The sequence below is a fragment of the Procambarus clarkii genome, chromosome 1, assembly GCF_040958095.1.
Source record: "Procambarus clarkii isolate CNS0578487 chromosome 1, FALCON_Pclarkii_2.0, whole genome shotgun sequence".
Taxonomy (NCBI): Eukaryota; Metazoa; Arthropoda; class Malacostraca; order Decapoda; family Cambaridae; genus Procambarus; species Procambarus clarkii.
Window position 1 is genome coordinate 48,664,605 of NC_091150.1, and position 26,348 is coordinate 48,690,952.

Sequence of the window (26,348 nt, forward strand, 5' to 3'; positions counted from 1 at the left end):
ATCTAATAGGCTGGGCGTATCCCCTCCTCTTTCCCTAGTATCTTCTTTCACATGCTGTGTTAGGAAATTCCTGTCAATAACGTCTACCAGCTTCGCTCCCCAGGTCTCCTCCCCGCCATGGGGATTCCTCGTTTCCCAATCTATCTCTCCGTGATTTAGGTCCCCCATGACCAGCAGCTTCGCTCTCATTCTATGCGCTAAAGTTGCTGCCCTCTGCAGTTCATCCATACATGTCTTGTTGCTGTCCTCGTACTCCTGCCTGGGCCTTCTACTGTTTGGTGGGGGATTGTAGAGTATCAAGATTACAATCTTCTTCCCATCCACTGTCAGAGTTCCATGTATGAAGCTTGTGCTTTCATTGGTACCCGGATTTTCCAGCTCATCAAACTTCCATTTCCGCTTTATTAGTAGTGCCACTCCTCCTCCCTGTCTCTGTGTCCTTTCTTTTCTTATCACCTTGTACCCCTCTGGAAAGATTGCATCCGAGATCATGCCATTTATTTTAGTTTCCACTATTGCCACTATGTCTGGGTCTGCCTCACTAACTCTTTCTTTTATCTCTTCTGCTTTATTGGCTACCCCATCAGCATTGGTGTACCAAACCTTGAGACTCTTCTTGGAAACTCGGGTGTCAGAGTTCCCCCTTTCACCAGGGGTCTGGGGGGAACTGGGGGGTGTCTGGGGGGCAAGTGGGGGCTGTGGGGGTGAGTGGGGGGTGCTAGGGGGGTGCCTGGGAGTGCCTGGTAGGCGAGTGTGTGTGTGTGTGTGTGTGTGTGTGTGTGTGTGTGTGTGTGTGTGTGTGTGTGTGTGTGTGTGTGTGTGTGTGTGTGTGTGTGTGTGTGTGTGTGTGTGTGTGTGTGTGTGTCTGTCTGTCCGTCTGTAAATCACGAAAATTAACGTGATGAAAATGTGACAGTGTCAGTCCACGGAGGAAGAATTGAAACAGGAATTTCCTTAAGTACTTTGTTATTTTAATAATGCATCTTCAGAAGGAATGTTATATTTAACAGCGTGTTCTTTTTGTAAAATAAACTTGTGAGTTCACGCAAGTGTGTGGTATATATATATTAGTATATTTTGGCAGCGGTCTTTCTTGCAAACATATGTCGCTGAATATGGCCGAAACGGTAAGATTAATGATTCTAACACGAATCTTTTCTATATTTATTATGTTTTTCTTCACTGTCGGAGGAAGTTGAAAAATGAACTCTCCAAAATTCATTTTCACACTTCTATTTTTGGTCTGACGCGTAGGGATTCGTTTCGCGAGGTCACTCCTTACATTCTCAAAGACTAATTTACCATGCTGTTGTTGTTGTTGTTTTAGATTCAGCTACTCAAAACAAGAAGTTCCAGTAGCACCGGCTATGGTGAACCCGTGGTGGATTTACCTGGCACAGGAGCGGGGCTGTTTTTTATTTTTCATTTTACCTTTCGTTGTTGCTGTTACAGATTCAGCTACTGGGAACAAGTTCCAAGTAGCACGGGCTATGGTGAGCCCGTAACTTACCTGGCACAGGAGCGTGGACTTTACCATTCTTTTGCACTGGCTTATATTCTCTTTTGGTGAGGTGGAACAGAACGAGTGGATGAATTGCATAGCATAGGGACTATTGATAGGATATTACATGCATCAACATAAACAGCTTAGAACATAAGACCATAAGAATGAAGGTAACTGCTGAAGGCCTATTGACCTATACGAGGCAGCTCCTATATATATATCCACCCAATCTCATTCATATATATGTCCCTCCAAAGGTTAACCTACTCTCTGAGGTGTTTACCATCCTACAGTAGCCCAAAACTAGGAGAGTATGACCTGTTACTGAAATCAATGTTAAAAAAAAACTCAACTTCTTTCTCGATGACCTACAGTGGAACCAGGCCTCTCTCTTCCCGTAAGACTTGGGGGCCTCGGAGTTCGAACAGCAACGCAAATTGCTGCACCATCCTTCCTGATCCTTCCTGTCCTCCTCGGCATCCGACGACCTTGTGAAGGAAATTCTACCTGCCTACTTACACCAGCTGGCAGACGTACACGATCCCAGTCTTACACGCTGTGCTACCGAGTGGGCCTCTCGTACAGGCCCATCACCTCAACCACCACCATCAAATTTCCTTGAACTGCTGCATGATGAATTACACTGTAAGACTGCTGCAAGATTTATTACACTGTTGGACAAGGAAAGAGTTCACGGCTCTGTCATTATTATTTTCGATTCTTCCCTGTGACATTGTGCACTTGTACTGTATACCTGTAGCTGTGCACATGTGCAGTACCCTAGCAGCTGTGCACATATATTCGGGGACCTGAAGGTAGAGAGAATGTCAGGGAGGGAGGGAGGGAGGGAGGGAGGGAGGGAGAGAGAGGGAACGGAGGGAAGTGAGGGAGAAAGCGAGATAAACAAGCATAGACCTGGGCACCACTGGGTAGCCCATCTAGTATGTATGTATAATATATACATACATTCATATACATGTTAATCAACATGTTAACATGTATATAACATATACATGTTAAATTATATAAACCACTGCTAATGTTCAAATTACAAGTGACTCGAACCCATACTGCCAGGAGCACTATGCAACTGGTGTACAGGGCACGTTATCCACTCGACCATCACGACCGGACAAAAGCTGATGGTAGCCGAGGCTTTCTCCCTATCAGCCCGCCGGCACTCTGATGGTAATCTTGGGCATAGTATTTTATGAAATAACCTCATTCTTTGGGGCACACGTGAGGAACACAAATGAGAACAAGCCTGAATGATCCCCAGGCATATATGCAACTGAAAACTCACACCCTAGAAGTGACTCGAACCCTTATCCACTCGACTCGTGGTTCCCCATGGGTCGAAGGAGTGATACATACATTTCCTTCTAAAGATGTATTAATATACGAAAGTACTTAAGGAAATTCCTGTTTCAATTCTTCCTTCGTGGATTGACACTCACATTTTTCATCACGTGTTAATTTTCGTGATTTATACACACACGTATATATATATATATATATATATATATATATATATATATATATATATATATATATATATATATTAGTATACTTTGGTAGCAGTCTTTCTTGTAAACATATATTATTAAATATGACCGAAAAAGTAAGATTAATAATTCTAACACGAATTTTCTCAATATTTCTTATGTTTCTTTTTACTGTCAATGGTAATTGAAAAATCAATTCTCCAAAATTCATTTTTATTTCTAGTCACGCGACGCTTGAACGCGTTTCGTAATAACTTATTACAGTTTCAAAGACTTTAGTTTACACACATACAACTGTAACCTGAAAACACTAAACAGAGTTTTACTTATACTAACACTAAACATCTTATCCGTCTTACATATACTCGCACTTGGGTGAGGTGATATGGTGCAACAGTTTTGGATGAGGTCAACAAATTTGTTGACCTGACCTGTTGTATTTGACGAGAGGTCTAAGAGGACTTCAAACCAGAACCAGAACCACAGTGGTGTCCAAGGAGGAGCGACAACAGACGGCCAGAAACAACGCAAGACGGAAATAAAGTTATTGCAGAAGAGGTAAAAAAGACCCCAGGGGACCTGGACGTAACAAAGGCAGAGGGACCTGACCAGACCCCCCCCCCCAGGTACCTGCAGGGGTCTTGTCTTTCCCATTAACAACATCATAGCTGAGACGGGAGAGCTACTGGGAATCTGAACAAAGGCTAATGTAGTTCCAGTATTCAAGAAAGGGAACAGATAAAGATTTCAAGATGCTAGAAAAACTCATCAGAAAAAGTTTGTAGAACACTGGGGAGTAAACTTGATAACAGAGACACAACACGGCATCAGAGAGGGAAAATCATGCTTAACAAACGATTGAATTCTACGTCAGTGCCGCCAAAATTAGGCGAGACAAAAGAAGACTAATACACAAGATGGAGAGACAAGCGAGGATAAGAGGAAAGGCACTGGACTCGGAGTGGGAGTACTTGGCGGACAGGAAACAAAGGGTCATAGTGAGAGTGGATGTCAGGTTGAAAAGGAGCAGAAAGTGGTGTTCCACAGGGCTGTGTTTTAATTTGTGTTCGCGATCTCTCAGAGTGAGTGAGCTCGTACATGTCGATGGTTGCGGATGATCAAAGTTAATGAGGAGAATAAGAACTAAAGAGGACTGTAGGGTGCTGTCAGAAAACCTTAAGAAATTTCACGAGTGGGCAAATAAATGGCTGCTGGAATTCATTCCAAGTAATTGCAAAATAATGAAAATGGGTAAAAGAAGATAGGTGACCTGTATTTAACTATACTATAAGGGAAAGGTAATTACAGGAAACAATAAGAGAAAAAGACCCGGGAGTCAACATAATCCCAACCGTAACACCAGAAGCTCATGTAAACTGAATAACATCAGCAGCGTATGGGAAGTTTGCATAAAGAACGCCATTTAAGAATCTAAACAAGGAGACTTTCAAGTCCATACACGCTGCCTATTTGAGACCAATACTTGAGTGAGCAGCACCAGCACGGAACCCACACCTTACGAAGCATGAACAGAAACCTAAAAGGCCAGAATTGATCAGCTGTGAGAACAGGTTGAGAGAACTCACCCTCACATCCTCAGAGATAAAGGAAACAATGCGGACATGATAACTACCTACACGATCTTGTAGTGATCTACGACACGATTCTACATCAAACGTATAAGGGAAGCCTGGTTAAATTAAATAGAGATTGCACCAGGGGACATCAGTGGAGGCTGGACCCGGAGCTGAGGGTAAGAGATGTATGGAAGTGCTCGCTCCCTGTACGGCGGTCGGCCAGTGTACTGAGGAAGGCGTTGTGGAAGCCACCTCCAGCCACAACTTTGTCAATAAATATGATGGAAACATTAACATTGAGAGAGGTAAGTGGCTCGTCAGGTATAAACGGCAGGGAGGCGGGGCCTGAAGAGCTAGAACCTCACTTACTCACTATTTAAGAGAACGCTTCTAGCATGCCTCCGCCCTCACGCTCATGTAAACATATGTACTCTTACTCTGAACCTATCATTACACATGTGTACATATGTGCCCTTACATTGCACCTATCATTACACACTGGTTATTGTATATTTGTCAATTTAATACATTCTCTAATACTACAAACCCATATAATATTTCCTTGCCATTTAAGAAATAATAAAAGCACAGGTTTACGTATATATATATTTTCTTCAGTTATCCATTACCTCCATTTTCCAACAAGAGAAAATGGGACTTATTTACTTAGCATTTTTCTTATTTTTTTGAGCTTCAGCGCCATCTATTGACGGGGAGAGATAATACCCCGTAACCTTAATGCCCGACACTTGGTAAAACCTAATGTTATGATGGCCGGAGTTCATGCACTTTTATGAAGGGTTAATAGTACTTGGTATTCAACGCAAAGTGAGGTGTAGGTTGGTTTCTTAGCATATAAACAACATGGCCCTCTGCTCCGCGATCAATATAGTTCGCCGGGCGCCAGTGACCATTGGCAACTGATGCCGGGTAAACACCTCACCAGATATCCTACTTGTCGCCTCTTGGTAGTTGGGTTAGTTCAATGATGCTGCACCCCATACCCATCCTGTGAGTGGTAGTGGACCCCATATCCATCCTGTGAGTGGTAGTGGATCCCATACCCATCCTGTGAGTGGTAGTGGGGCCCCATACCCATCCTGTGGGTGGTAGTGGACGCCATACCCATCCTGTGAGTGGTAGTGGGCGCCATACCCATCCTGTGAGTGGTAATGGACGCCATACCCATCCTGTGAGTGGTAGCGGGCCCCATACCCATCCTGTGAGTGGTAGTGGGGCCCCATGCCCATCCTGTGAGTGGTAATGGACGCCATACCCATCCTGTGAGTGGTAGTGGACGCCATACCCATCCTGTGAGTGGTAGTGGATCCCATACCCATCCTGTGAGTGGTAGTGGGGCCCCATACCCATCCTGTGAGTGGTAATGGACGCCAAACCCATCCTGTGAGTGGTAATGGACGCCATACCCATCCTGTGAGTGGTAGTGGGCGCCATACCCATCCTGTGAGTGGTAGTGGACCCCATACCCATCCTGTGAGTGGTAGTGGACACCATACCCATCCTGTGAGTGGTAGTGGACGCCATACACATCCTGTGAGTGGTAGTGGGCTCCATACCCATCCTGTGAGTGGTAGTGGACACCATACCCATCCTGTGAGTGGTAGTGGACCCCATACCCATCCTGTGAGTGGTAGTGGACCCCATACCCATCCTGTGAGTGGTAGTGGACACCATACTCATCCTGTGAGTGGTAGTGGACGCCATACCCATCCTGTCAGTGGTAGTGGACACCATACCCATCTTGTGAGTGGTAGTGGACAACATATTCATCCTGTGAGTGATAGTGGGTGCCATACCCATTCTGTGAGTGGTAGTGGACGTCATACCCATCATGTGAGTGGTAGTGGACGCTATACCTATCCTGTGAGTAGTAGTGGACACCATACCCATCCTGTGAGTGGTAGTGGACGTCATACCCATCATGTGAGTGGTAGTGGACGCCATACCCACCCTGTGAGTGGTAGTGGGTGTCATACCCATCCTGTGAGTGGTAGTGGGTACCATACACATCCTGTGAGTGGTAGTGGACGCCATACCCATCCTGTGAGTGGTAGTGGGTGTCATACCCATCCTGTGAGTGGTAGTGGACACCATACTGCCCTAGACTATATGCAGTGGAGTACAGTGTGTCAAAAAAAGCTAACTAGGTGATGCTAAAAAATCCCCATCACACAGGACGGTTAGTCATACAGAGGCATGTGATAAGCAGTCTGCACTGGCAGACTCCGGATGCATTTTGAGGATATCATCAACACAAGATTGAATAAGGTAGCAGTGGTAATACAAGTCCCCATCTCGCAGGATGGTTAGTCATACAGGGCTATATGTTTAGTAGCCGGCACTGGCAAATTTTGGGTACACTGTGAGGATATCTTCAAGAATACGAGAGTGAATAAAGTAATTGCAGAGCTCCAGGTACCTCATGCCAACTGGTCTGAAAGGTCTAATAACTGGGCACTCAGTGATGTAGTGCGGGAGATCGTGCCGTAGTTCCTGCTCACAGAGTTTGCAACTGGAGTGCTCAGGATTGGGAGACCCGTCACCTGCAGCCACCTGCCACAGGTAACGGTAACCCAACCTGATCCTTGCAACCACTGTGTCGCACAGTCTAGTGGACGTTTTGTGCTGCCCATAGATATAGGTTTCAGATCTGAACAAATCATAGCTTTTTATACTAGTACTTTCAGGTCGTTGGGAGACAGTAAGTTCTTTACTATCAGATCTGAGTGTTTGGACCAATACAGTTTTGACAGCAGAGACGGGGATACCTAGATCTAATTCAACTTCAAACTTGTTACACGCTAATTTGGCTGCAATGTCTGTCTCATTATGATGGGTTATATTTATGTGTGAAGGTATCCATCCAAAGGAGATTCGAGACCTTTTACTCTGTGCATCAATTAGGTCATTTATAATTGGGAGTATGAGGTTCTTGCTGTCGATCTTCCAAGAGAAGTTTTCGATTGCTTGAAGAGCAGACTTTGAATCGCAGAATATTATTCCTCCTCCAATGTTTTTTAATGTGCTGGTTGCTAAATGTAATGCTGCTAGTTCTGCTTGTGTTGAGGTCAGCCAGTTGTTTAACCTGACACTGACAGTCTTTGTGCAAATATAATTTATATAAAACCTACATGCCGCTGCAGTCCGTCCAGTAGAAGACTGGACTGAGCCGTCGGTGTAGACACAGTGCTCGTGAGATCTTAGACTCTCGATGGAGGAGGCAATTGTTTCAAGAGTGACAGCTTTGAGAAGAGCAAGATTCTCATTATCTTTCTTGGTGACAGGTGTGTATGATACTTGAATGGTGGGGTACAGATAAAGAGGAATATCAGAGACTGGTAGATTGCACTTAAAAGGAATGTTAAGTTTAATGAGATTGTAAGCATTGTTTCTCAGCCAATTATCATAAAAGGAGTGAGTTGGTATGTCGGCACCAGTCAAAAGGGTGTTAACAGCACTAAATAATTTGTCTCTGAGCAATGTAGGAGATGTAGGATCTCTCATGACTTTAAGACAGAAGGTAGTGTTAACTTGCATTATTCTCTCTAGTATGGTTGGAAACTTCAGTTCTTCCCTCATGTTGATGATTCTTGTGCATCTTGGGGCACCAAGAATTATCCTCATGGCCTCGTTCTGTATTACTTCAAGTTTGTCCAACACAGAGGAGGGGAAATTAATTAAGTGCAGAGCATTATAATCAACGAGAGATCTAACAAACATTATATAGAATAGTCTAGCATATTTAATATTGATACCAATATTCTTACCAGTAAGTGTTCTCAATGGTTTTAGTCTTTCTTTTAACCTACGGTGTAGATCATTTACAATGTCACTGTTAATACCAACTCCAAGGTATTTGTGCTGCCCACACGTTTCAATGTTCTGGCTGTTGACCTTGAAAGCTATAGGGACATGAGTTTTCTCTTTGGGATGGAGAACTCTGGATTTAGTTATAGAGATAACAAGACCACATTCAATGCTTTTAGCAGCGAATGAATCAAGTAGAGCTTGCAGTCTAGTTTGGGAATTTGCAACAATGCATATATCATCGGCATAACAAATGACGGCTTCGTCAGGTAGTGTGGGAATATCAATTGTTAATTTGTGCATCAGTACATTGAACAGTGTGGGACTTAGCACTCCACCCTGGGGTGTACCCAACTCAAAGGGTGCACAGAGTTTACTTTTGACCCCCTTGAAAAGGACTGAGGCAAATACAATTTTTTTTTTTTTTTTTTATTAAGTTATGAGGTACATCTGCATTAGTGCAGCTAATGCAGATGTACCTCATAACTTAATAAAAAAAAAAAAAAAAAAAAATTTGTATTTGCCTCAGTCCTTTTCAAGGGGGTCAAAAGTAAACTCTGTGCCCCTTTGAGTTGGGTACACCCCAGGGTGGAGTGCTAAAATACAAATTTTGGGTACACTGTGAGGTTAAAAGTCTGAGGTAAAAACAACCCAAGGTTCAATAGACAACGCCAAGAGGCTAAAACAAAAAGCACGAAGGGGCGGACAAACGACAAACAAATATCAGCATAGATACACCAGAGCATTTACATACACATTAAACAGCATCAGAACAAAATGAAAATGGCATTGCATCTAAAGCAAAGAAACCACAAAAGTTGCTACACTGTCACAAGAAGGCACACGGCAGTAAATGACCTAAGTAGATTATGCAAGAGGGGAGGGAAACCATACAGAAATTGATAAGGAAGTTTGTGAAGAGAAAGTGTCAGGTGATGAAAATGGGAGCAGGTACCAGCATGCCACAAGGTATGCAATGAACGAAATTACTTTCATGTAACTACTACAGAACAGAGTTCAGGAGTGGATATAACACCAAGCCTAACTCAACAAGCATATATAAATAAGATAACATCAGCAGAATACTTTATACAAGCAAAAGTCAGAACATCGTTCAGAAACCTAAATAAGGAGGCAGCTAGATCGCTGTACACCACATACCTGAGGCCAGTTTTAAAGTATTGTTCCCCTTCATCGAGTCCTCATCTCAAAATTCACATAAGAAAGCTATGAAGAATTCTGAGATTTGCAAGGAGGCTTGTCCTGGAATTACGAGGAATAAGGTGTGATGAACGACTGAAAGAACTAGACCTGAAAATTACTAGGAAAAAGGAAAGGGAGAAGCAACATGATAGAGACAACACACTTTCAAAATACTGAGGGTGTGTTGACAGTGGAAAAGAAGACGCTCAAAATCAATACAAAAGAACAAGAGGTCGTGGATAAAAGGTTGAGAATCAGATGAATCATGGAGATGTGAGAATGTTTTCTTTCAGTGTAAGAATAATGATAGAATTAAATGAGTAAGACGTAGAAGCAAATTCCATTCATATTGTCAAAAATAGATATAATAGAGGGATAAGCAAGCGTCTTGGTATTAGTCAACCAGCTGGTAGAAAGGCGGAGTCAAAAGCTAAAGCTCGATAATGCTGCACAAATGGGTGAGAATACACACACACACACACACACCATAGTGTATAAAAAATCACTGGTAACAGGGGAGCTGCGAAAAATTTGGAAGACGGCTAATGTAGTCCCGATATACAAGAAAAGGGATAGACAGGAGGCACTGAACTACAGACCAGTGTCCCTAACCTGCATACCATGCAAGATGATGGAGAAGATTGTACGGAAAAAACCTAGTGGAACATCTGGAGCGAAAGAACTTTGTAACACAGCATCAGCATAGGTTCATGGATGGCAGGTCCTGTCTCATAGGATTAATTGAATTCTACGACCAGGCAACAAAATCAGGCAAGAGAGGGGTGGGCAGACTGCATATTTTTTGATTGCCAGAAAGCCTTTGAGAGAGTACCACACAAGAGACTAGAGCTAAGGCTGGAGTGAATGGGAAGGTACTCCATTGGAAAAGGAAGTACCTAAGCAATAGAAGACAGCGAGTCACTGTGAGGGATGAGGTCTCAGATTGGCGAGGCGTCACTACTGGAGTCCCGTAGGGTTCAGTCCTTGGACCTATACTGTTTCTGATACATGTGAATGATCTCGCAGAGGGTATAGAAACGTTCCTCACATTGTTTGCTGATGATGCAAAAACTATGAGGAGGATTAGGACAGAGGATGATAGTATGAGGCTACAAGTTGACCTGGACAAACTGAATGAATGGTCCAACAAATAGCTACTAAAGCTCAACCCGAGAAAATGTAAGGTAATGAAACTAGGCGGTGGAAACAGGAGGCCAGACACAGGATACCGAATGGGAGATGAAGTCTTTCCCGAAACGGACAGAGAGAAAGATCTAGGAGTTGATATCACACCAAACCTGTCTCCTGAAAAAGAATAACATCGGCGGCGTATGCGAGGCTGGCTAACATCAGAACTGCCTTCACGATCCTGTGTAAGGAATCCTTCAGAACCTTGTATACCAGTTATGTAAGGCCAATCCTGGAGTATGCGGCCCCAGCATGGAGCCCGTACCTTGTCAAGCACAAGACGAAGCTGGAAAAAGTTCAGAGGTATGCCACTAGGCTAGTCCCAGAACAAAGAGGCATGAGTTACGAGGAAAGGCTGCGTAAAATGCACCTCACGACACTGGATAACATAAAAGTAAAGGGAGACATGATCACTACCTACAAAATTCTCAGAGGAATTGATAGGGTAGATAAGGATAAACTGTTTAACACAGGTGGTACGGGAACAAGGGGACACAGGTGGAGACTGAGTACCCAAGTGAGCCACAGGGACGTTAGAAAGCACTTTTTCAGTGTCATAGTAGTTAACAGATGGAATGCATTAGGCAGTGATGTGGTGGAGGCTGACTCCATACACATTTTCAAATGTAGATATGATAGAGCCCAGTAGGCTCTATCAGTTGATTGACAGTTGAGAGGCGGAACCAAAGAGCCAGAGCTCAACCCCCGCAAGCATAACTAGGTGAGTATAGACACACACACACACGCACACACACACACGCACACACACCATAAGCGGTTACATACACAAACACAGCTGTTATTACAGTAAACTTACTGTCTAATCTACTTGAATATTGAATACATAATTTGGACATAGTTAACCCTAGTTATAGCGACCACCCCGTAATAAGCTAGCCAACCGGCCACCACATGCAGCACCACCTATTTCCAGCGGTACATATTAATTGTGTACAGCTTCTATACGATGGTTGAAGCGTAATTGGGTTGTTTGTGGCTCTTGTTATGGTTGTTATGTATCACTGGTTGAACACTTATTGTTACGTAGGATGTTATGGTAATGTGTAGAGTGGTGTGTACTGTACAGTGTGGTATGTACTGTCATAACTTAGTGTGGGAGGGTATGCTCTATCATAACTTAGTGTGGGAGGGTATGCTCTATCATAACTTAGTATGGGAGGGTATGCTCTATCATAACTTAGTGTGGGAGGGTATGCTCTATAATAACTTAGTGTGGGAGGGTATGCTCTATCATAACTTAGTGTGGGAGGGTATGCTCTATCATAACTTAGTGTGGGAGGGTATGCTCTATAATAACTTAGTGTGGGAGGGTATGCTCTATCATAACTTAGTGTGGGAGGGTATGCTCTATCATAACTTAGTGTGGGAGAGTATGCTGTATCATAACTTAGTGTGGGAGGGTATGCTCTATCATAACTTAGTGTGGGAGGGTATGCTCTATCATAACTTAGTGTGGGAGGGTATGCTCTATCATAACTTAGTGTGGGAGGGTATGCTCTATCATAACTTAGTGTGGGAGGGTATGCTCTATCATAACTTAGTGTGGGAGGGTATGCTCTATCATAACTTAGTGTGGGAGGGTATGCTCTATCATAACTTAGTGTGGGAGGGTATGCTCTATCATAACTTAGTGTGGGAGGGTATGCTCTATAATAACTTAGCGTGGGAGGGTATGCTCTGTCATAACTTAGTGTGGGAGGGTATGCTCTATCATAACTTAGTGTGGGAGGGTATGCTCTATCATAACTTAGTGTGGGAGGGTATGCTCTATCATAACTTAGTGTGGGAGGGTATGCTCTATCATAACTTAGTGTGGGAGAGTATGCTGTATCATAACTTAGTGTGGGAGGGTATGCTCTATCATAACTTAGTGTGGGAGGGTATGCTCTATAATAACTTAGTGTGGGAGGGTATGCTCTATAATAACTTAGTGTGGGAGGGTATGCTCTATAATAACTTAGTGTGGATATGCTGTATAAATTTTGGTGAGTGTAAATTTGCAAGAAAATCCCCAAATTGTGTTTTGGTTAAACTTAATACCTTGATGTTCGAAGATATGTTCTCACCTGTGGTACTCACTTAGTTGTACTCACCTACCTGTGCTTGAGGGGGTTGAGCTTCGGCTCTTTGGTCCCGCCTCTCAACTGGCAATCAACTGATGTACAGATTCCTAAGCCTACTGGGTTCTATCTATCATATCTACACTTGAAACTGTGTATGGAGTCAGCCTCCACCACATCACTGCCTAATGCATTCCACCTGTTAACTACTCTGACACTGAAAATGTTCTTTCTAACGTCTCTGTGCCTCATGTGGGTACTCAGTTTCCACCTGTGTCCCCTTGTTCGCGTACCACCAGTGTTAAACATTTATCTTTATCTACCCTGTCAGCTCCTCTGAGAATTCGATACTGAGTGATCATGTTTTCCCTAACTCTTCTGTCTTCCAGTATCGCGGGGTTTACTTCCAGTAATCTTTCCTCGTAGCACATACCCCTCAACTCGGGAACCAGCCTAGTGGCATACCTCTGAACTTTTTCTAACTTCGTTTTGTGTGACTAGATGTGGACTCCAGGCTGGAGCTGCATATTCCAGTATTAGTCTGACATATGTGGAATATGAAGTTCTGAATGATTCCTTACACAAGTTTATGAAGGCAGTTCTTATGTTCGCCAGCCTTGCATACGCCGCTGATGGTTATCCTTTAAATGTGGGCTTCTGGGGACACGTCTGGTGTGATAACTCCCAGAACTTTCTGTCGTCCTGACTCCTCTCCCAGCTGGTACCTTGTGTTTGGCCTCCTGCCCCTTACATCTATCCTCATCACTCTACACTTGCTCAACTTAAACTCTAGTAGCCATTTGTTGTACCATTCCTTCAGTCTGTTCAGGTTATCCTGTAGTCTCTTCCTGTCCTTCTCTGCCTTAATCCTTCTCATAATTTTAGCATCATCAGCAAACATTGAAAGGAATGAGTCTATATCTTCTGGAAGATCATTCATCAGAATATCAGAAAGAAGATAGGTCCGAGTACAGAACCCTGTGGGACTCCGCTGGGGACATCACGCCTGTCTGAGGTCTCACCCCTCACAGAAACTCTCTGCTCCCTGTTGTTTAGGTACTCTCTTATCCACTGGAGCACCCTACCACTTACTCCAGCTTGTCTCTCCAACTTATGCAACAGTCTCTTATGGGGGACTTTATCAAAAGTTTTCTGACAGTCTGGCACTCACCAGTGTGGCACTCACCATTGTGGCACTCACCAGTGTGGCACTCACCATTGTGGCACTCACCAGTGTGGCACTCACCATTGTGGCACTCATCAGTGTGGCACTCACACGTCAGGTATAAGAATAATTTTGTTACATCTGAAAGTCTTTTTTTTATGTAAAAAAAAAAACCTTTTTTGTAACATAATATAAAATTCATTTAGAGACAATACAACCGGTTGTATATAACAACAACCACGTTAACAACCTGCAACCTTGCAACAACATCCGCCTGCTTGTGTTGTTTGATTGACAGATGTGTTGTTTGATTGACAGATGTGTTGTTTGATTGACAGATGCGTTGTTTGACTGACAGTTGTGTTGTTTGACTGACAGATACGTTGTTTGACTGACAGTTGTGTTGTTTGACTGACAGATGTGTTGTTTGATTGACAGATGTGCTGTCAAATATGTTCTTATCTTTTATGTGGAAGATGAACTTGACTGGAAAAAAAATATTTATTCCTGCGGAGACTAACAGACAGTAAGTTCAAAGTGTTGACCCAAGTGGTGAGTATATCACTCTTAAGACGTGTTGACTCCGGTGAGTGTATTGATGCATATTGACCAGGGCCACACTCAACATTTGCTTAAATGCAAAAACAAACCAAAAACTAGATTCCCGGGAGACGTTTGAACTTTACAGAGGCAAATGTTAACTTTCCTGTCAAATATTGTCCATGCATTGTTGAGCATTGTAGCGCCCCGCCGGTCAATACCTATTTATTTTATATTAGACACGACCGCGGTAGGAGGAGAGTGTCCTGTTGACCCAGCTTGATGTAGGAGCTTGACCCAGCTTGACATGAGAGCTTGACCCAGCGTGACATGGGAGCGTGATACAGCGTGACATGGGAGCTTGACCCAGCGTGACATGGGAGCTTGACCCAGCGTGACATGGGAGCGTGACCCAGCTTGACATGGGAGCTTGACCCAGCGTGACATGGGAGCTTGACCCAGCGTGACATGGGAGCTTGACCCAGCGTGACATGGGAGCTTGACCCAGCATGACATGGGAGCGTGACCCAGCTTGACATGGGAGCTTGACCCAGCGTGACATGGGAGCTTGACCCAGCGTGACATGGGAGCTTGACCCAGCGTGACATGGGAGCTTGACCCAGCATGACATGGGAGCTTGACCCAGCGTGACATGGGAGCTTGACCCAGCGTGACATGGGAGCGTGACCCAGCTTGACATGGGAGCTTGACCCAGCGTGACATGGGAGCTTGACCCAGCGTGACATGGGAGCTTGACCCAGCATGACATGGGAGCTTGACCCAGCGTGACATGGGAGCTTGACCCAGCGTGACATGGGAGCTTGACCCAGCATGACATGGGAGCTTGACCCAGCGTGACATGGGAGCTTGACCCAGCATGACATGGGAGCTTGACCCAGCGTGACATGGGAGCTTGACACAGCGTGACATGGGAGCTTGACCCAGCATGACATGGGAGCTTGACCCAGCATGACATGGGAGCTTGACCCAGCATGACATGGGAGCTTGACCCAGCGTGACATGGGAGCTTGACCCAGCGTGACATGGGAGCTTGACCCAGCGTGACATGGGAGCTTGACCCAGCGTGACATGGGAGCTTGACCCAGCATGACATGGGAGCTTGACCCAGCGTGACATGGGAGCTTGACCCAGCGTGACATGGGAGCTTGACCCAGCATGACATGGGAGCTTGACCCAGCATGACATGGGAGCTTGACCCAGCGTGACATGGGAGCTTGACCCAGCGTGACATGGGAGCTTGACCCAGCGTGACATGGGAGGGTAGATTACCACTCACAAGACAACAAATTGGAAACGTCAAATGCAAAAATAAATATTCATTTTACGTCGCGATTTACACAACAGATATTAAAGTAGATCTAAAATAATTCTTACATATATCCCCAAAAAAATTATTTGTATTTATAAAATGTTTAGTGAATACCGACAAAGCCGTCCTACTGGAGATACGAGATGCGGCTCTCGTAAGTGGGTTTCTGAGAGCTAGGTGAATCCCAAGTCCTCAAGTCTAGAATCCACTCAGTAAAGCATCTAAACTATTGGGACCGACTAAAATGCCTAAATTTGTATTCTCTTGAGCGCAGGCGGGAGAGTTACATAATAATTTACACATGGAAAATAGTAGAGGGGCTGGTCCCAAACCTGCACACAGAAATAACACCACATGAGACCAGGAGGCATGGCAGGATGTGCAGAATACCCCCGTTGAAGAGCAGAGGTGCAACAGGTACTCTGAGAGAGAACTATCAACATCAGAGGCCCGAGACTGTTCAACACGCTTCCACTACACATAAGGGACGTAACTGGCCGACCCCTCACAGTGTTCAAGAGAGAACTTGATAAACACCTCCAAAGGATACCTGATCAACCAGGCTGTGATTCATATGTCAGGCTGCGAGCAGCCACGTCCAACAACCTGGTTGACCAGTCCAGCAACCAGGAGGCCTGGTCGACGACCGGGCCGCGGGGACGCTAAGCCCCAAAACCACCTCAAGGTAACGTCAAGGTAGGTCATGTAGCTACTAATCGTATCTCACGCGGGCTGCCCAACCACTTGGGCTGGACGGTTGAGCGACGGTCTCGCTTCATGCAGGTCGGCGTTCAATCCCAGACCGTCCAAGGGGTTGGACACCATTCCTTTTCCCCGTCCCATCCCAAATCCTAATCCTGACCTCTGCTATATAGTCGTGATGGCTTGGCGCTTTGTCCTAATAATTCCTTTACAGTCACGCGATTGTGCGATATTGTGAATTGCTCATATTTGAGAACTCGTTTAAAATGTTCTTGTTAGATACGCACGCAAGCTTACACGCACGCAAGCTTACACGCACGCAAGCTTACACGCACGCATGCTTACACAGTTACAGCCCAGCTCCTGTGACAGGCAATTCCACTACGGGCTACCATAGCCCGTGCTACTTGGAACTTTTTGTTCCCAGTTGCTGAAAGAACTTCAACAGCAAGTTTACACGCACTCACGCTTACACGCACGCCCATGTGTAAACTCTACAAACTCTATAAACTGTGGCCCGAGGCCAGCCTACTCTACAAGCTGGCAGCCATCAATGTAAGGGAGAGAGAAGCGTCTGTCGCGTACAGGAATGGCTCCAGACTGTTAATCATGGGAGATTTCCACCCTGAAAACATAGATTGGAAGAACACAGACCCACACAGAGGAACGGATACCTGGAATGCTAAACTATTGGACGTGGCAGCAAGAAACTTTCTGAGTCAACAGGTCAAGGACCAACAAGAATGAGAGGCAATGATGTCCCAGCCAGACTAGACCTGATAGTCACCCTGAAGGAGTCAGATGTAAGTGAAGTCAACCACGGAAATGGGTAATGACAGTGTACAGACATTGGAATATCTGGTGGAAGTAGAAATACTCTACAAAAGGAAGGAACCAGATAGCAGAGGGCTGACATACACAAGGGTACTCCCCATGTGTAGTACTCACAGGCCAGGATGAGTACCCTTCGATATGCCAACTATGATGAGAACCTGGCAGCTAAGATGGGGCCAGAAAGTTCCAATTAGAAATACCATGGGAGACAGAACTCAGAGCAGAGGTTGTACAAGACATACTGGAGTACATCACCCTGAAGTGCCAGCAGGCTGAAGAAACCTTTATCCCGGTCCAGAAGGAACAAAATTACAAGCTAAAGCAGAATCCGTAGTTTATCATGTAAGGAAGCAAGGCAGTTTAACGGAGTCGTGTGTGGACAGGGCAGTTAATGCCTGGAATGGTGCCACTGGCAGGGAATGGTGCCACTGGCAGGGAATGGTGCCACTGGCAGGGAATGGTGCCACTGGTAGGGAATGGTGCCACTGGCAGGGAATGGTGCCACTGGCAGGGAATGGTGCCACTGGCAGAGAATGGTGCCACTTGCAGGGAATGGTGCCACTGGCAGGGAATGGTGCCACTGGCAGGGATTGGAGCCACTGGCAGGGAATGGTGCCACTGGCAGGGAATGGTGCCACTGGCAGGGAATGGTGCCACTGGCAGGGAATGGTGCCATTGGCAGGGATTGGAGCCACTGGCAGGGAATGGAGTTTCTGTTATCTTAGGAAGCAGAATGTACAGTCACAAAGATGCTGAAGGTATGGGAAATTGATAAAGTAGTCCTGCTGATGTTAGCCCCTTTGACTTCACCACTACTTGCTAGCCCCTTGACGTCAGCACAACATACTATCCCCCTTGACGTCACCACTCCCGTGAGCCCCTTTGACATCAACATACCTGGCCACCCTGGCCATGGTTTACGGCCAGGCAGCTGCCTCTTCTGTTTTTACTCTTTTGCTAAATTAAGATTTAGAGATTTACTGTAACTCGTTAGAGCCCCCTCCCCCCCTCCCCCCTCCCCCTTCCCATCTCTCACCCCCTCGTCCTCCTGCTTGCCTGCCTCCTCCTCTCTCACTATCCCCTCTATGTTGTTCTCCTACTCTCTCTCTCTCTCTCTCTCTCTCTCTCTCTCTCTCTCTCTCTCTCTCTCTCTCTCTCTCTCTCTCTGAGAGAGACAGAGAGCTCACACTAACGTAATGTATCAATGAGAATATCCGTAGGAGCTGTGATGAGGATTCGAACCTATGCACTGGGTGTTCGCAAACACACACGCCCCCTGGGAACAGGAAGCGTCGAAGGTAGAATTCTTGCACGACAAAGCCAGAGTGCATGGGGGGGGGGGGGAAAAAAGAGTGTGTGAAACCCTGGTTCGGCCTCAGCGGAAGCCTCAGGATCACTCGTAGATTCAGTAGAATCCCTGGAATCTCTATAACACTCTACAGTTAACCTCTGTTTTTACATTCAACGTAATTTTGGAACCGTCCGTAAATATGTATTGCATTGTTTCTCCAGGAAGGTGGGCCTGGTGACTGGTGTAATTACCTAAGTGTAATTACCTAAGTGTAGTTACAGGATGAGAGCTACGCTCGTGGTGTCCCGTCTTCCCAGTACTCTTTGTCATATAACGCTTTGAAACTACTGACGGTCTTGGCCTCCATCACCTTCTCACATAACTTGTTAGGCGTTAAACAAAGAAATTCATTCAAGTTTTTAGCATAGGAATAATTGTTGGGTTATTATTTATTGTTACAATATTCTGTATTTTTGTTGTTTACAGCGGGACCGTTCTTGGCGCCGCCCGGTGCTGGCCTGTAAGTACCCTTACTGGTTACAGTTTCCTGTATTCTCATTATCTTAATTTTGTACTATTAATAACCTTTTTTCTCCACTCTTCCACCTCATCTTTAGCATTTTCGGCCCAATTCTTCCATCTTCTGTACATTCTCAACATTTTTTTCTGCACATTTTCAATATTTTGAGTTGCTTAGTAGCGTTTTCTGCATGTTCTACACATTTGTATCATATTCTTAGCTGTTCCGACCCATTTTTCATCTTATTCTTAGCTGTTCTTATCCATTTTCAACACAAGATTGTCAACACTCAGTACACTCTGCTTATTTGGGACATGTGATCATAACTGTGGTGGTCCTGTTGAATGGTGTTGGTACTGTGTGGTGGTCCTGGTGAATGGTGTTGGTACTGTGTGGTGGTCCTGTTGAATGGTGTTGGTGTAACACGGGTTTGGTATCCTCTCTCTACTTCTCTACCTTCTACTCCCTCTACCAACATTCTTACTTTTTATTCTCTACCAAGGGACTCCAAAACTTTTACCAAAGCCAACTCCACGCCACGTGGTCCTAAGACGATTGACCGACTTAGGATTCTACACCCAGTATGACGCGACCTAAGCTCTGAGCAAAACCCTAGAGTCGCCTCTACGCTGCCACCACCAGACCAGTAACACAAGAGCAATGATCGAGGTCTGGATCGATCACGCTAATTAATCAACCTAGGGGCTTGATCCCCACTATAAACGATGACCTTGAGTGTGGAATTAATTAGATGGGGATGATGAATTCCGATCCGATGTTAGAATCGGCGCCCAATCCAACTCTGCCTCGTGTGGACCACGTGACCAGGACAAGTGTACACACAAAACACATGGAAACAATAAAAATGCAAATTCTTAACTTAATTAATTTATTAAAAGAAAACTAAAACAAAAAGCTAAATATGTTCACTCCCTGTCACTTTAACACTCCCTACTTGACCTGAATGGCAAATGAGACTATTTCTATACATAACCATAGCAACTATACCTTGGGCGACCACAGCTCTAGATGTTGGGCTGGTCTTGGGGAGAGGTAAGATGGTTGACCTCTCCCAGCTGCTCCCGTATTCACACTGATCTCTTCCTTGTCTGGTCTACCCCAGACAAGAGTATTGTATCCTTCCGCCTAGTCAAAGTTCTACCCAGTTCCTAGCAAGGTTTAAGTTATAACAATTAACCTCTGTTTGTACTGAATTGATCCAGACTGGTTGAATTATTTTACTGAATTAAATTACAAACATCTAACGGCAGAGCTGTTCCCGATCCCCAAAATGGTTAATTGAACTTTGAGAAATACTAGACATGTCAACCCTGCTGACCTATGACCGCCGGTCACTCCGCCTTAAAAGTTAGATCTGATTCGTGACGTCACTGATGGTGACTTAAACTCAATAATTAGAATACTCTTGATATTGTATCCAGTACTATTATACAATACAATTTTAATGCAAAATGAATAAAGGCTAATTTTCTCTAAATTACTGAATACTATAGGATGATTCATTATACGCAGCTATGAACAAAGATGCCCGCCATTTGTGACTCAGACCTGCTAATTCCCAGGGGACTGGGCGTTGTTGAGAGGTCAGGTCCCTACTCGAACTTCTGGAACCTTCTGGAATAATTCTTACAACAGCCTAGTTTGTTACAACCCCCCCGCACAAGCACTTAGTAAACCTTGTTAATTTGTTAAAATTCACGAGGTTTAGTATCCAAACCCACAATTCAACTCATGCCACAAACAAAAGCTAACCTAACTAATAAAATTTGACAAATAATAGTCCAACATCATAATGAACATGTTCATATTTCATAAATTTCTCAGCTGTCAACTGACAGCAATCCTCCAATATCAGGAAACATACATCCTACCCTTACTGACATAGCTAAATAACATGTCCCTACTCCACCATCAAAAACTAGCTATTAAACTCTCTTGGCTCTTCACTAGCCAAGTCCATGTATTGTTCTGGTCTGGAACCTGACGTTCAAGTTTTTTATATATTGGTATATTTTGGTAGCAGTCTTTCTTTTAAACATATATCGTTGAAAGCGACAGAAAGTTTTAGATTTATCATTCTGACACGAATCTTCTCGATATTCCTTATGTTTTTCTTCACTGAAGCAGGAAGATTAAAAATTAACTCTCCAAAGTTCATTTTTACTTATTATTTGGGTCTGACGCCGAGTGATGCGTTTCGTAAGGTCTCTCCTCACATTCTCAAAGACAAATTCCCCTGTGTTAGCACATGGTTATATCCTCTAATGGTGAGGTGGTAGGTGACATGGAGGAATGACATGCATGGGGTATTAATGGGGTCCTATATAATGGGGGTATTTATGGGGTTGTAAATTAAGAGTACGACATGTTGGCAGTTTATGTTCTTCTTGTTGTTTCCGTTCCTGTTGAAGGTACATTCGGTCCAGCTTCTGCATTGGCCCGGAGTCTTGAAGTGGGTGGAGTGTAACTGTATTAGCTGATTATTGATTGCTGGTCAAAATTTCTTGATATGCAACGCTTCACTGATGTTTAATCTTCTATTGTCATTGTATCTATAAATTATTTCGTGTTACTCGTCAAAATATCTCTGGTGATCGTCTCGTTGTGTGTGGTGATCATATGTTCCTTGATGGAGCCCTGTTGTTTGTGCAGTGTTAAACGCCTAGAGGAAGATGTTGTTGTCTTGCCAATATACTGAGTTCGTTGGGGCTGACAATCCCCGAGTGGGCACGTGAAGGCGTAGACAACGTGGGTCTCTTTCAAGGCGTTTTTCTTGGTGTCGGGAGAATTCTTCATTAACAGGTTGGCGGTTTTCCTACTCTTATTATATATATATTGTTAGTTTTATCTTTTGGTTAACGTCAGTTGGGGTAACGTTGCTGTCAGTGATCTCTTTAGGGCTCATTCCTCCGCTCTGTGGGCCGTGATGGAGAAGTCGTTTCTGTAGAACAATATTATTGGACGTCCGTGTATTGTGGTACTTGTTGTTCCGTCGCCTGCTGCACCCCTCGCCACCTTCCTTTTTATGATGTCTTCCACATAACCATTGGAGAAACCATTGTTGACCAAAATCTGCCTTATTCTACATAACTCCTCATCCACCTGCTTCCACCCAGACCTGTGAGTGAGAGCTCGGTCGACGTAAGCGTTCACAACACTCCGTTTGTATCTCTCTGGCCAGTTGTTGCCAGCATTAAGGGTCATCCTTATGTTTGTCTCTTTAGTATATACTGCATGATGAAAGCTGCCGCTCCTTTCCATGACTGCTACATGTAAGGAGGGCAGCTTACCCCCCCCCCCCCCCCCCCCACTCTCCGTCTCATAAGTGAAGTTTAAAACTAAGTTTTGTTCGAAAGCTTCCTTCAGCTGCAACAGTCGTTCGGTATCCGGGACTTGAACAAATATGTCGTCGACATACCTGCAGTTGATGGCGGGTTTTAGGTCTAACCCGACCAGAACTCTCTGCTCAATAATATGTAAAAGTTCACGAACAAGACACCCAGCGGGGAGCCCGTGACGACGCCGTCCACTTGCTTATACATGTGTCCGCCAGGACTTAAGAAGGGCGCCTCTTTTGTGCAAGCTTCAAACTGTTTTCTTATGTTGTCTGGTATGTCCAGAGGAGTGCTAGTCAGATCTCGATACATCCTCCCCATCATCATTCCAATGATCTCGTCCACGGGCACATTAGTGAACAGTGACTCTACGTCCAGTGAGGCTCTTACACGTGCGGCCCGTCATCCTCTCAACAGGTCAACTCACTGTAGGGTGCCAACAGTGAGTTGAGTCACTTAGCCAGCTTGTACGTGGGCGTTGGTATCTGGCTGATGATTGGCCTCAGTAGGTTCCCAGGTTTGTGGGTGTTGACATTTCCGTGTGCACCGCCGGGTTTGTAATCTCCAGTGATTTTTGATAGGTGAAGTCCGGACTTTTCGTGATGACAGTTTCGATCAGTTAGTTTACTTTCGTTTTTAATTCGGCTGTTGTATCCCTCGTGACTCTCAGGGATTTTGTTTGGTCGGAGAGGATGAGGTTCAAATCGCAAATGTACTCATCTCTTTTTAGGATGACGTATATTGGTGACTTGTCTGCTCTCCTTACTACCACGTCCTTGTTATCACGAAGGCTCTTAGCTGCCGCTCTTAGTTCCGGGTCAGTATAGTGGTCTTGTATCTCCCTCAGGTCTTCCCTCCTTCCACGATCAGTGCAGCTTGCAGAGTGTCTTAGGTGGTTACCTGCTGATGCTTCTCAACCTCCAATATATCATCTAGTAAGATTTTTCTCTACTTTCCGGGCCATCTCACTCGGACGGACTGATATTATATATATATATATATATATATATATATATATATATATATATATATATATATATATATATATATATATATATATATATATATATATATATAATATATAATATAACATCTATATAAATAAAAATGTAAGTTTGGTTAAAAAGTTAAAAACTGTAAGTTTGATACAGTGCTTCACCGGGTCTATTACTTACGAACTACTGTCCGGTGTGGCAGTGAATGTGAGTATTCTCACTGTCTTGTGTGGCAGAGAATGTGAATATTCTCACTGTCCTGTGTGGCAGTGAATGTGAGTATTCTCACTGTCATGTGTGGCAGTGAATGTGAGTATCCTCACTGTCCTGTGTGGCAGTGAATGTGAGTATCAACCTGTCTGTAATAAGGCTGATTGAATTACTCCGATTAGACAAAAAAAATTAATTTTGTTAATAAAGATGTTAATAATGATAGAGAAGTTGACGAATTAAACGTGGAAATACCTTAAATAATAATTAGTGGAGTGAGAGGCCATGAATGGGAGCCCTAGAGTCTAAACAATAGTGGAGTGAGAGGGGAGGGATGAGTGAGGCACATACTAGTCAGAGAGAGAGAGAGAGAGAGAGAGAGAGAGAGAGAGAGAGAGAGAGAGAGAGAGAGAGAGAGAGAGAGAGAGAGAGAGAGAGAGATGAACAAATACATGTCTTGTATTGTATTGAAAGAAATGTATCAAAGAAATCAAATGTAGATGTGATGGAGCTTGAGTAGCTCAGGAATCTCTTCTACACCAGTAGATTGACGGTTGAGAGGCGGGACCAAAGAGCCAGAGCTCAGCCCCTGCAAGCACAACTAGGTGAGTACACATTGATATATGTTAATGATCTCCCAGAGGGAATAGACTCGTTTCTCTGAATGTTTGCTGATGAAGCAAAAATTATGAGGAGGATTAAAACAGAGGAAGATAGTATGAGGCTTCATGATGACCTGGACAAACTGAAGGAATGGTCCAACAAATGGCTACTAAAGTTCAACCCAAGTAAATGTGAGTAATGAAACTAGGCGATGGAAATAGGAGGCCAGACACAGGATACAGAATGGGAGATGAAATCCTTCACGAAACGGACAGAGAAAAAGATCTTGAAGTTGATATCACACCAAACCTGTCTCCTGAAGCCCACGTCAAAAGAATAACATCAGCGGCGTATGCGAGGCTGGCTAACATCAGAACTGCCTTCAGGAACCTGTGCAAGGAATCATTCAGAACCTTGTACACCACATATGTAAGACCAATCCTGGAGTATGCGGCCCCAGCATGGAGCCCGTACCTTGTCAAGCACGAGGCAAAGCTGGAAAAAGTCCAGAAGTATGCCACTAGACTAGTCCCAGAACTAAGAGGCATGAGTTACGAGGAAAGGCTGCGTGATAGTCTTCACGTCGCTGGAAGACAGAAGAGCTAGGGGAAGCTTGATCACCACATATAAAATTCTCAGAGGAATTGACAGGGTAGACAAGGAAGGGTTATTTAACACTGGTGGAACACACACAAGGGGACACAGGTGGAAGCTGAGTACCCAAATGAGCCACAGAGACGTTAGAAAGAACTTTTTCAGTGTCAGAGTAGTTAACAGATGGAGTGCATTAGGCAGTGATGTGGTGGAGGCTGACTCCATACACAGTTTCAAATGTAGATATGATAGAGCCCAATAGGCTCAGAAACCTGTACACCAGTTGATTGACGGTTGTGAGGCGGGACCAAAGAGACAAAGCTCAACCCCCGCAAGCATAACTAGATGAGTACACACACACACACACACACACACACACACACACACACACACACACACACACACACACACACACACACACACACACACACACACACACACACACACACACACACACACTCGCAAGACTACGCTATATAATTGCAACAAATTGCTTCGTGCGCTCGTTAAGGTGGCAATGGGCGGGTGTCCTTAGTGACCCAGTAGTTAGTATGAGAGAGATGCTTGGGGGAGGGCGGGGGAGGGGAGGGAGAGGGGAGTAGAAGGGTGAGAGAAAGGGAGGAAGACTAGGAGAGGGAGAGCAGAGGAGAGGTGACAGTAGAAGACAGACGTCCAAGGAGCGATAACGTGACGACGGAACTTGATTTGGAAACTCAAACGACAAAAACAGTCATCGGTGACATGAGCAAAGAGAAACTCACGTATGGAGAGAGAGAGAGAGACAAGAGGATAAACACAGCATAAAGGAGAGGAGACGCCAAAGCACTTGAACGAAACAGGAAAACTGCGGATAATAAAGAGGAATGACAGAAAAGCCTAAGAGAGAGAGCCAGTGAACGCGACTTTAAACCCAGCTCGACTGCGGACTTGTCGGGAACACGACACTCCCGGGGGGATTATCCCCTCTTAATACTCACATCTTTCTAACGAATATTTCTGTTTTCAAGAATTAAAAAAATAAATAATCTTATAGGAAATTTGTAAATGGCTTTGTTGTTGCTCGTGAAGGGTCATTAGCGTCCAGCGTTCAAAATATTTAGTAACATCGTATAATGTGTCGAGAATTTTCGTAATTGCAATATTTATTTTTAATTTTGCAAGTGAGAAATCCAATCGCGAACGGGCGAGCCATCCTGAACACCGGTGCTGGGATCATTATACAACCATCCTGAACACCGGTGCTGGGATCATTATACAACCATCCTGAACACCGGTGCTGGGATCATTATACAACCATCCTGGCCACCGGTGCTGGGATCATT

The 26,348-nt window shown here is 44.5% G+C and overlaps 1 protein-coding gene across 1 annotated transcript in view; it reads left to right on the plus strand.

Annotated features, from left to right (window-relative positions):
* LOC123752290 (hexosaminidase D-like) overlaps positions 1 to 26,348 on the plus strand; it is a 373,939-nt gene that overhangs the window by 8,531 nt on the left and 339,060 nt on the right. Inside the window, exon 2 of the mRNA XM_069308469.1 lies at positions 19,235 to 19,268. The gene's annotated coding sequence lies outside the window, so the exon portion shown is untranslated. The remainder of the gene's footprint in view (positions 1 to 19,234; positions 19,269 to 26,348) is intronic.